The 12,227-nt window shown below is 40.5% G+C and overlaps 1 protein-coding gene and 1 pseudogene across 1 annotated transcript in view; one reads left to right on the top strand and one right to left on the bottom strand.

The window, feature by feature from the left end:
• The window catches only part of Mcub (mitochondrial calcium uniporter dominant negative subunit beta), a 124,837-nt gene that overhangs the window by 92,752 nt on the left and 19,858 nt on the right, over positions 1 to 12,227 (bottom strand). The window lies entirely within an intron of this gene.
• Positions 1,740 to 2,780, top strand: LOC123458862 (annotated as a pseudogene).

Here is a 12,227-nt window from a genome sequence, read left to right on the forward strand (position 1 = left end):
CATTGAGTTTACTTAGGTTTGCTTGCATGAGCACAGATAGGGGTTGTTTTCTTCATCTTATCACTCAGGAATTCAGCAGAGGTTCTTCACAGGTAACTGTGGGTTTGCTCAATCTCCTTTATATTTCTAGGCTCCAAAACAGACAGAGGAGAGGGGCTGGAGAGATTGCTCCGTAGTCAGACACTTGCCTACAAAGCCTAACGACCCTGGTTCTAGTCCATATTACCCACATAAAGCCACACGCACGATGTGGCACATGCATCTGAAGTTCATTTGCAGCAGCTAGAGGCCCTAGCGTGCCCATTATCTCTTCCCTTACTCCCTCTCTCTCTCTTTTCTCCGTGTCCCTCTGTTTGCAAATAAATAAAAATATAAAAGAGAGAGAGGAGAAAAATGGCAACATAGTGTATTGAAAACATAGGATTCATTTTGAGCACCTGGATTTTAGCCCTGGTTCTCCTGCTTACTAAGTTTGTGTGAATAATTTAGTTAAGCTTCTAAGGCTTTCCCCATTTATAAGAGAGGGCATCTGGACTGGAGAGATGGCTCAGTGGTTAAAGGCACTTCCTTGCAAAGCCTGAAGGCCTAGATTTGATTTCCCAGTCCCCATGTAAAGCCAGATGTACAAAGTGCCCCATGTGTCTGAAGTTCATACACAGTGGCATTAGGCCTTGGAATGCCAAAAAAAAAAAAAAGAAAAAATGGCATCTATATTGTATCTATCTATAGACAAGGCCATGTAGAAACTACATAAATTCATATATATATATAATATATATGTATATTATATATATACATATATATTATATATATATAATTTATAATAAATCAGTGAAAGCAAATTATCACCTTTTCATTCCTCAACCAACCATTCAGATTTTATGAACTACAATACTACATATTAAACCAGGTGTAATGGCGCATGCCTTTAATCCCAGCACTTGAGTGGCTGAGGTAGGAGAATTGCTGTGAGTTCCAGGCCAGCCTGTCGTTATGGAAAGAGTTCCAGGTCAGCCTGGAAGGAGACCCCACCTTGGAAAAAAAAAAAAAAAAAAGAAAAGAAAAAAGAAACAGATAGTACTACATATTAGCTTATGTGCACTTAAGAAAACATGTTAAAATTTGAAGAACAGACTTTCTGAGGTGGGAGGAGGACTCAATTTAAGTGACTAGAGAGACAGCAATGTAGTTTAATCACAATCTTGTTACACATGATTCTGACCCACTGAAGTCACACTTAATATCTGACTTTGTGGGAAAAAGTAGACTCTGTGGTTGAATAGAAAATGTCCCCCACAGCCTATGTTTGTGATAAAGCCTCCTACTTAGTCCCCAGTTGGTGGAGCCTTGCTAGGGGTGGGGGTAACTGGGGGTCTGGCCTTGGGGTGTTAAGAGTCCAACCTAGGCTTACACGGTATGGCCAGCGACATTAGCTAGCGCTCGCTCAACTCTCTCTAACGGGGAAAGCAGCGGACTACCAGAGACTGAATTCTACCTGCCTCTTTATTTCCAACAGACTCACGTTCAACTTTTGCTCACGAAAATAGCCGGGAAAATTTTTATTAATCTTTTTTTTCTAAAAAAAAAAAGTTAATATAAAATTATAGCAAAAAAAAAAAAAAAAAAAAAAAGGAACCTGAACTTTGGTAACACAGCTGGAACAATCCGCAGTGGTGAGAGAAGAGAGTTAATTTTAGTTGATTTTCTGTGGTTGTTGGTTGTTAGCTTGTCTCACAGTGATGGAAGCTGCGCATTTTTTCAAAGGGACCGAGAAGCTGCTGGAGGTTTGGTTCTCCAGGCAGCAATCCGACGCCAACCAGGGATCTGGGGATCTTCGCACCACCCCGAGGTCTGAATGGGATGTCCTTTTGAAGGATGTGCAATGTTCAATCATAAGTGTGACAAAAACTGACAAGCAGGAAGCTCATGTACTCAGTGAGAGTAGCATGTTTGTCTCCAAGAGACGTTTCATTTTGAAGACATGTGGTACCACCCTCTTGCTGAAAGCACTGGTTCCCCTGTTGAAACTTGCTAGGGATTACAGTGGGTTTGATTCAATTCAAAGCTTTTTTTATTCTCGTAAGAATTTCATGAAGCCTTCTCACCAAGGGTACCCACACCGGAATTTCCAAGAAGAAATAGAGTTTCTGAATGCAATTTTCCCAATGGAGCAGCATACTCTATGGGACATATGAATTCTGACTGTTGGTACTTGTAAACTTTGGATTTCCTAGAGAGCCGGATAATCAGTCAGCCAGATCAAACCCTGGAAATTCTGATGAGTAAGCTTAACCCAGCAGTTATGGACCAGTTCTACATGAAAGACGGTGTTACTGCAAAGGATGTCACTCGTGAGAGTGGAATTTGTGACCTGATACCAGGTTCTGTCATTGATGCCACACTGTTCAGTCCTTGTGGGTATTCGATGAATGGAATGAAATCAGATGGAACTTACTGGACAATTCACAACACTCCAAAACCAGAATTTTCTTATGTCAGCTTTGAAACAAACAAGTCAGACCTCCTATGATGACCTGATCAGGAAAGTTGTGGACGTCTGCAAGACAGGAAAGTTTGTGACCACCTTGTTTGTTAATCAGAGTTCTAAATGTCGCACAGTGTTTTCTTCACCCCAAAAGATGGAAGGTTTTAAACGTCGTGATTGCCAGAGCACCATGTTCAATGATTACAATTTTGTTTTTACCAGTTTTGCTAAGAAGCAGCAGCAGCAGAGTTGATTAAGAAAGATGAAGAAAAACCGCAAAAAGAGAAGACACATAGAAGGAGGTGGCTGCTTCCTAGATGTTGATACTGGGGGCCATGCTGTCCATGACCACCACCTTGTAGTTGCAGAAAGCCCTAGGTGTAATGGTAGTGTAATCATTTTTAAGTGTATGCATTATTGTATCAAGGAGTTAGATACCTTGCATGAATGCTGTCTTCTGTGTTTAGGTATTCTATGCCACTCTTGCTGTGAAATTGAAGTGCATGTAGAAAAAAACTTTTACTATGTGAAACTTAACAACTCATGTGGAAACAATTCAATTTGGTTTATGCACAGTATAATATTTCTGCAAGTATCGTCCAAAATTCCCCACAGACCAGGTTTTCGTCCTCATTAGATGTTGGCCTCAGCTGACCATCTGGGACTGTTCTGCTAAATTGCTGCCAGAATTTTACATCCAGTTACCTCCACTTTCTAGAATACATTCTCTACTAATGTTATTTAAAAAACCAGTTTCTACTTCATACAGGTGTTTTTTGCAACGGCAATTAAAGTTTTTATTCCACAAGTTGAGTCCTTAAGAAAATGATTCCAGTTCATTTGTGTATGACTATTTGAATGATTGTTCCTACATTTGAAGTCCTTTGCTTTCTCCCCTCACCGTGGTGTCTTGCCTCCCACTCCACCCCCCAATTAAAGTAATACACTGTGCCACTGTGGGTTTGTATACTAATCTTACACCCCAGATGGGGGAGTAGAGGAGTGGGGCGAAATGGTCCCTGGGCTTAATTTTCCTTTAAGGCCATGGGAACATGGCCTTTTGAGCTCTTCTGGAATATGACAATAATGTCTCAAAAATGAAATTAAAGGTCTCCTGGATGATTAGTGGGAGGACCTGTAGACAGCTGGTAGATCAAGATATAGCCGAGCCCTGTGGAAACCATCTGTTAAGGGATGCTCTTTAGTAGTTAGCTTCTAATGCGGTAGTGTGCTGCCTTTACTAACTTGTTAAGTGAGCTGAGGGGATTCTTACCAAGAAGTCTTAAGCAGGGGAGATTTAGCGAAGTGGTGTCCTGGACTTAGATCATTCAGCTTCGCTTACTTCCAGCAGCCATTGTCACCAGTTTCCACTAACGGTGTCTTATAAACTTGGGTTTAAAGCTGAATCTATGGCTTTTCCATCATGACTTCAAGTTGTGTGATTTGTGACGCATGTGGACGGTCTGGCTTTACCTGTTCCTTTTGGTCTTCGTTCACATGATCAAATGAATGACTGCCCAGAATGAGAACTGTTGCCCTGAGAGCCATACAGCAGAGTGCATGAATGAATAACAGTCTTCTGAAAATACTCAAGGGGAGCAGACTAGAAATGCCAGCTTTCTAGAGTTACCATCTTTTAGCTAATTTGCAAATACAGTGGGATTTAAGCAACTGAGATAAGAGCAAAGTTAACTAAATTTTGTATCTGTTGTCCTCACAATTTTTTCCTGACAATTTTTGGATTGATGCAGTGATGTTTTGTTCCTTCCATATTTATAAATGAAACACCTTTCTTTAGTGTTTCTATACATAGAACCTACTTGGTTTGAAATCAAGTGGTTGGAAGAGTTCTGACTTCAGTGTTACGCATGCTGTTGATGGGCTGTTTCACCGAGGAGCTCTCTGTCAGCTTTATCAGTTTGCCTCCGTGGTGAGCCCAGCGCTTAACCTTTGCACTTGCCCTGTTGCAAGGAACAATGCTTAAGATGGATTTTGTTCTTGAACAGTGTCCCAGTAGATTTGATGACATTTGTTGGCCTAAGGTTTGATTTCTTTTTCTCCCCTACCCCCAATAGAATTAAGAATTCTGATGTTGAAAACTCACACAAATTTATGTGGAACAAAGCCTAAAAAAAATGAGAAATGTAGATCAAATAGTACTCTAAATGTGATACAGGAGGGAAAATTTTGGTGCCATAATATCTCTCTTAATTGGTGTTGGACTTTAATCAGTGGAAATGTATTTTTGTACCACAATGTAAGCTTCAATAAAAGTTTGCTTAATTAAAAAAAAAAAAAAAAAAAAGAGTCCAACCTACTTGCCAGTGCTAGCTAGTTTACTCTTGTGGCTGCCTCCCAGCTGACATGACAGGATGTGATGCCCCGGCTGCTGGCTCTGACAGGCTTTTTCTGCCATGATGAAATGTCCTCTCCCATAAGCTGCTTCTGGTTGAGTGTTCTGTCCACCAATGTGAAGGTAACTGCTGCTTTTCCTAATAAACTAAGATTAATTTCTTCTTCTGTAAAGCTGCTTCTCTTGTAGAAAAAAAAAGTGCTATTTATTTTGGGCATAATTCAGCAGTTTACTTATCTGTCCATTTGGAAGTCTAAAGAGGCTTCAGGAAACATCCAGTCTTGATGTCCTAAACATGAAGCTGACATGGCTGGGCCACCTTTGCAGTTCTTTTAAAAATCTGTATAGCTGTCATGGAATACAAGCATCAGTTTCTGACCATGAAACAATGTAGTTTCAATAGTATTTGAAGTTCTTCTTCAATTAAATCAACATAATCTGAGCTTGAAAAGATAGTGTTTTATTTGTTTTCAAAGAAGCATCCTGTACAACAACCAGACGAACAGTTGGGGGTGTCAGTCTTAGAGGCCATGGGCTGAATCTGAGCCTGTTATTCAGTTAGTTGATCAGTATAGGGTAATTCTGGCATGTTCTCCCAAAACTGAGTGACAAAAAGCTTCGGGCTCTGTCAAACACATGCTGAGTGTGCATGATAGTGACATATTATTATTAATCAAACATAAGGAGTGATGAATTCAGTAGGTGCTGATGTTAAAAATATGTAAAATTTAAAAACATAAAGAAGAAAGGAACTTTATTTAGCCGGGCTTGGTGGCACATGCCTTTAATTCCAGCCCTCTGGAGGCAGAGGTAGGAGAATCACCGAGGCTACCTTGAGACTACATGGTGAATTCCAGGTCAGTTTGAGCTAGGGTAAGACCCTACCTTGGGAAAGAAGAAAAAAAAAAAAAAAAAAAAACGGGCCAGAGAGATGGCTCAGCAGTGGTTAAGGCATTTGCCTGCAAAGCCAAAGGTTCAATTCTCCAGGACCCACGTAAGCCAGATGCACAAGGGGCGCAAGAATCTGGAGTTCATTTGCAGTGGCTGAAGGCCCTGGTATGCCCATTCTCTCTCCCTCTCTCTCTCTCTGCCTTTTTCTCTCTCTGTGTCCGTCTCTCTCAAAAAAATAAACAGATTTAAGAAAAATAAATATATATATGACATATTTTACATACATGTATGGCTTTGAAATTTTTGCTATTTTATTTAGTACTTGAAGTCTTAACAAACATGAATTAGAATTTTGAAACTTCCATTTGAGTGAGTGTGAAATGTTAATGTTTAAAGTAATAATAAGTAATTTCTGAGCGAGTTTCTGGTTTGGCCCTTGTCAGGGTTATAACCTACAACCATCTCTTACCCCTTGGGGTCCCCAGACTAGTGCTCGGTTACTGCACTGTCCCTGCTGGCTCCCCTGCACCCACATCTGTGAATAATCCTGGGTGCATAAATTCCTCTCTAATTATGCTAATCTCACAGGCCATCTGTTTCCTGTTGGAATATGAATTGTGCAATCCCTTTCCACCATCATTAGGGGCCAGGAGAGTTTCTACACCAAGCTCTGCTTTACACTTTTAGTAGCTGTTTTGTTTTTGTCACATTTCTTTTAAAATAAAGGACATGTTGCTGTTTTTGCACTTTGACTATGAGCTGACTCATTTTCTTGTGTTTATTCACATTTTTGTTCTCTTTTTCTAAGAATCACTTTGCTCACTTCCCTAACAAGATTTGGTGTTTTTCTTCTAGATTTGAATGATGACTTCATACACACTTACTGTTTGGACAATGGGATAAATAGCTTAAGCAAGAATGTAAACTTAAGCTGTGCAGGCGTGGTGGCACATGCCTTTAATCCTAATAACTCAGAAGGCTGATGGAGGAGAATCACTGAGTTCCAGGCCAGCCTAGACTACAGAGTTCCAGGTCTGTCTGGGCTAGAGTGAGACCCTGCTTCAAAAGAACAAGAAAGCCAGGCTAAAAGATGGTAACTCTAGAAAGCTGGCATTTCTAGTCTGCTCCCCTTGAATATTTTCAGAAGACTGTTATTCATTCATGCACTCTGCTGTATGGCTCTCAGGGCAACAGTTCTCATTTTGGGCAGTCATTTATTTGATCATGTGAACGAAGACCTAAAGGAACAGGTAAAGCCAGACCGTCCACATGCGTCACAAATCACACAACTTGAAGTCATGATGGAAAAGCCAGGAAAAAAAAAAAAAAGAAGAAGAAGAAGAAAGAATGAAAACTTATTGTAAGGCTACAGAGATGTCTCTCTAGAGGGAGTCAGTTAAGCCTCAGCAACAGACTAGAATAGAAGCAGCCTGGAGTGCAATGCTGAGGGAGGAATGTTCATCTCTCTTTCTTCCTCCGTGCCTGGCCATCATCCTGCGTAGCACCTGAGGCTGGTTCTCACTGCTTCCTAGTTCACGTAGTGGAAAATGGTCACCACCCAACTCCAAGGACAATTCCACTACTGAAAAGAGCAGCCAGTGGTGGTGGGAATCCCAGACTCAATTCCAAATCCCAAGTGGCCAGTGGGATGTGGTCAGGTTGTACTAAGATGGCCAAATCTGTAGGACCACATACACCAGGACAGCCAGAAAACATAGTCCACAAAGTCATTTTCTCAAGTTTCCAAACCAAGGACTTTACCATGTTAAAATAAAATATTAATTTTAATGATCACTGTTGGAATTTTGAATGACCTTTGTGCAATTTCTAATAGCTTTAAGAAACTAATTATGAATATTAAGATATTTCCTCTTAACCTAGTGCCAAAAGTACATTCAAAGTGGTGTAATTTCTAAGAGTTTCAACTTTGATGTTTTCTCATAAGTGCAGGCATAGTAACTACTATAAATTACAATGTCCAACCACTGGCACAAATTCAGGCTCCACTAATTAAATGGTAGCACAATCTTCCTAAATGGAATAAACTAGTTAAATGAATCTTCTTGAATTTACTATAAAGTGAATTTCAGAGACAAGGCTGTAACCTGAGAGAGCAGCAGCCAGGCTTAAACAACAGGTAAAACCTTGTAACACTGAAAACCCAAACCTTTTGCAGAGACTAATAATTTCGTTTAAAAAAAAAAAAAGCTGGGCGTGGTGGCACACGCCTTTAATCCCAGCACTCAGGAGGCAGAGGTAGGAGGATCGCCGTAAGTTCAAAGCCACCCTGAGACTACATAGTAAGTTCCAGGTCAGCCTGACCTAGAGTGAGACCCTACCTTGAAAAACCAATAAATAAATAAATAAATAATAACAATTTAAAAAAGATAGCTGGGTGTGGTGACACATGCCTTTAATCCCAGCACTTGGGAGAGAGAGGTAGGAGGATCGCTGTGAGTTCAAGGCTACCCTGAGACTATATAGGGAATTCTAAGCCAGCCTAGGATACAGTGAGACCCTACCTCAAAAAACAAAATAAAATAAAAATAGAAAAGCTGGGCTGGAAAGATGGCTTAGCGGTTGAGCGCTTGCCTGTGAAGCCTAAGGACCCTGGTTCAAGGCTCAATTCCCCAGGACCCGCGTTAGCCAGATGCACAAGGGGGTGCACGCGTCTGAAGTTCCTTTGCAGTGGCTGGAGGCCCTGGCATGCCCAATTCTCTCTCTCTCTATCTGCCTTTCTCTGTCTGTCACTCTCAAATAAACAAACAAAAATAAATTTTTAAATATTTAAAAAAAAAATAGAAAAGCTAAATAAACCACTCTCCTTTAATAATTACCATACTATAACCAACCCAAAGCTTTTTCTTTGTGGGCAAAGCCGATAGTGAGAAGTGAGCAGACAAAGAAATGACTAGCAGCTGATTAATTTTTGCTGGGCAACTGAGTTTATCAATCACTAAAACTTCAGTGGTTTTGAACTCTGTGATGGACACCCAAGCTGAGTACTTAAGGGACCTCAGAGAACATGAGAGATGAAAGAACCCTTAGGGATCAAGGACCTTCCACTCAGAGACGGGCCAGTACCACATCCCCAGTGCTTCTACTCCAACCAAGTTCTTGGCCTTTCCATAGCCCACCCTTATCTTCCTCAGTCTAAATGCCTTCCATGCTTAGAAGTCTCTTACGCTTCTGGATCTCCATGTCATATGCAATCCATATTTGAGCTGTATCTCATGGTCACAGAACAGCCACACGTTACCTCCTTGATGTTTGTCCTGCTCAGCTAGCTCCTTCACCAGCACCCAGACCATCATCTACGCTGACTCCTTTCGTCCCTTGGTCTGGACAGCTTGGCCATGTCATGAGTATAGCCGCTGCTTTCCATTAGTCTGTCTATTCCAAATTTATCCTTTGGACTGCTCTGTGAAAATGGAACTGGGCCTTTAAATATTTTTCCTTTGTCGGATGGCTCTGAAGTTTTGTTAAAAGAGGGTGTTGGAGGGGGCTGGAGAGATGGCTTAGCAGTTAAGGTGCTTGCCTGCAAAGCCAGAGGACCTCAGTCCAATTCCCCAGAACCCATGTAAGCCAGATGCACAAGGTGGCACATGCATCTGGAGTTTGTTTGCAGTGGCTGGAGGCCCTGGCACGCCCATTCTCTCTATCTGCCTCTCTCTATCTCTCTCCCCCTCTTACTCTCTCTCTCAAATAAATAAATAGCTAAAAATATTTTTTAAAAAATTGGGTGTTGCAAAAAACAAGGATGGTGTCCTAGTAGATGAATTGGATTGCCAAAGATCCCTGCTTCATAGACTTGCATCACTCCAGTATACCATGTAAAATAAATACATATTCTGGAACTAGGAAGTATTTCCAAATTTGCCATAACAGATTTAGGGTTCTTTCCTTTCTTTGAAGGAAAAGTCACTGACACTTCTCTTTCATTTTTCTGTTACGAAACTCATTGCTTGGGAGAAGCTTTCTTTGTACTAAAATTTGATTATTTTTCTCTTAGGAAAGACTAACTTGACTTTGTATGACTTGTTTTCATGATGAGCAATAATTTGAAATAAAGCCAAGGAGATGAGCATCTTTGAATTCCATGATAATGTAACATAGTCATCTCATTGAGATGTGACAAACTGATGAGGTTATGGAGACTGTTCATCTGTGGTTCAAAGCCAGTGTCTGTTGTGGTGGTGTAGGTGGGTTAAAGTGGTGGGCCTTTGTTGATAGGTTGTGTTGTGTCTTGTGAGCAGGTCATTACTGTGCGTAATACTGGAATGAATTGTCACTACTGTATCATGAGTTGATATTTTGGTTCTATGGTTCCCTCAGTATTATAGCCTGACTTGTAATGAATAATGAATATTTCTTGATATTTAATGTATAAGGCATTTATTTATACTCAATAAATATTTTTCAAAAGGAAAAAAAAATGGGTGTCGGAGAGACATGGAAGAGAGTTTTGCTTCCTGAGTCTGGTGTGCTACTTATCAGGTGCCTAAGTTTTGGACATCAGTGGCTTCTCCTGAGCTCCTGTAGTGACTTGAAGAAGGAGTCTATCCACTGAGGGACAGATACATGGGTACAACTAGTTCCTTAAGCCAAGCTGTATTCTACCTACCCGTTCTATTCAGCCCATAAAGATTTCCCTGCTTGGCTACAACATAAAACAGTAATCTTTCACTTGGTATCATCTTATATATCTGAACATAAATGTCCCATGCTGAAGATGTGGCTCAGTTGATAGAATGCTTGCTTAGAATGCAAGAAGCTCTGAGTTCAATCCTGAGTATCCCAGAACCACAGAAAACTGGGTGTTGTGGCTCAAACCTGTAATCCCAGCACTTGGGAGGTAGAAGCAGGAGGATTAGAAGCTCAAGATCAATCCCAACCACACAGTTTGAGACTAGCCTGGACAATATGTGACCTTGCCTCAAAAAAATAAAATAGGGTTGGTGCCATGGCTTAGAGGTTAGGGCACTGGCCTACAAAGCCTAAGAAACCAGGTGTGATTCTCCAGAACACATGTAAGCCAGATGCACATGGTGGTATATGCATCTGGAGTTCATTTGCAGTGCCTAGAGGCCCTGGCATGCCCATTCTCTTTCCCTCTCTTTCTCTCTCTCTCTCAAATAAATAAGTGTTGAAGCTCATTTTTAAAATAAAATAATTAAAAACACAAGATAAACCTGATTTTTCCTTTGCTTTCTTCCATAAACTTGATTTTAAAATATTCAGATCCTTTAGCCATCTTCCTTATGAATCCTCAACATCTTAATTACTTTCTCTGTGTATCTCCGTCTCCTCCAGTGGCTTATAACAAGCACTACCTCAATAACAAAATCTAATGCCCTGCTGTGTCCTGACAATCCTGATGTGATGTAATGGGGCTATACTGCCCTTCCAAGCTCAAGGTTACATAAGTAACCTTAGCAAAATAGCTATCTCATCATGTAAAGTAATAACCGCTGAACTATTATGAAAAGGAACATGAAAGGCAAACCTTTCTAATGTCTCAAACTCATACATCTAATATTGATAGATTGCAATATCCAAGCCTGACAAGTTAAAATGAAAAAAAAAAAGTGTGTAAGCCACAAATATGTGATTAAACAATGTGTGAAGGAACCATGCTAATTTATCTTTCTCTGAATATGCCCTGATGGCAGAAGATGCGTCTAGGTTTTAAATTACGTAGTAACATACATTTTATTCTAAGCCATAGTACCTTTCAACTATCCTAAGTATCTATGATCTCCTTTGGGGGGGGCATATTTATAACAATCACACTAATGAAATGCTAACGTATAACTTTTACTGTTGCTCAGTTATCTGCAATCACCACAATTTTTGTAAAAAAAAAAAAAAAAATCTTTCCCTAGAACATTATATAGTCAGCACCTTTCCCCAGAACATATGGTCAGCACATTTCCCCAGCTCTACTTTTCTTCTTTATCAGGTGTCCTGTCACTAACTTGAATTGTGGCCTCAAATTCCAAGTGAACTGGTAGGAGATTTCTCTCTCTATTCTGTAGCTTAGACTACACAAGAGTGACTGCACCCTCTCCTATTAAGTGACAGCCCCGAGGGCAGCTTATAATGAACCCAGCAAGGTGTCAAATGTTCCTATTCCAGACAAATTGAGAATGCTGAAATTCTATTTCCTTTTTATTTTTTCAGGGAAAAAATATACTTTCTCAATAAATATCACTTTCAGAAGAACACTTATAAGTGGGGGTGGGCACCTTAGAAATTCAATGATGCCCAAAGCAAAGCTATCTTGTTTCTAGCCAACAGGACTGTGGGAAACACAGCTAAATGGCGAATGAAGCCTGTTCTTTCACCCAGAGTAATTCGATTTCAGCTGCACTGTGGCTACTGGTCACGACTACACCTCTCAGCTGTCCTATAGCTAAACGCAGCCGTGTGCCAAATATGATCAAATATTCAACAGAATATGAGCTCAAGTGACATGTAACGCCTCCAGGTCTGGCC

The sequence above is a fragment of the Jaculus jaculus genome, chromosome 2 (assembly GCF_020740685.1).
Source record: "Jaculus jaculus isolate mJacJac1 chromosome 2, mJacJac1.mat.Y.cur, whole genome shotgun sequence".
Classification (NCBI taxonomy): domain Eukaryota; kingdom Metazoa; phylum Chordata; class Mammalia; order Rodentia; family Dipodidae; genus Jaculus; species Jaculus jaculus.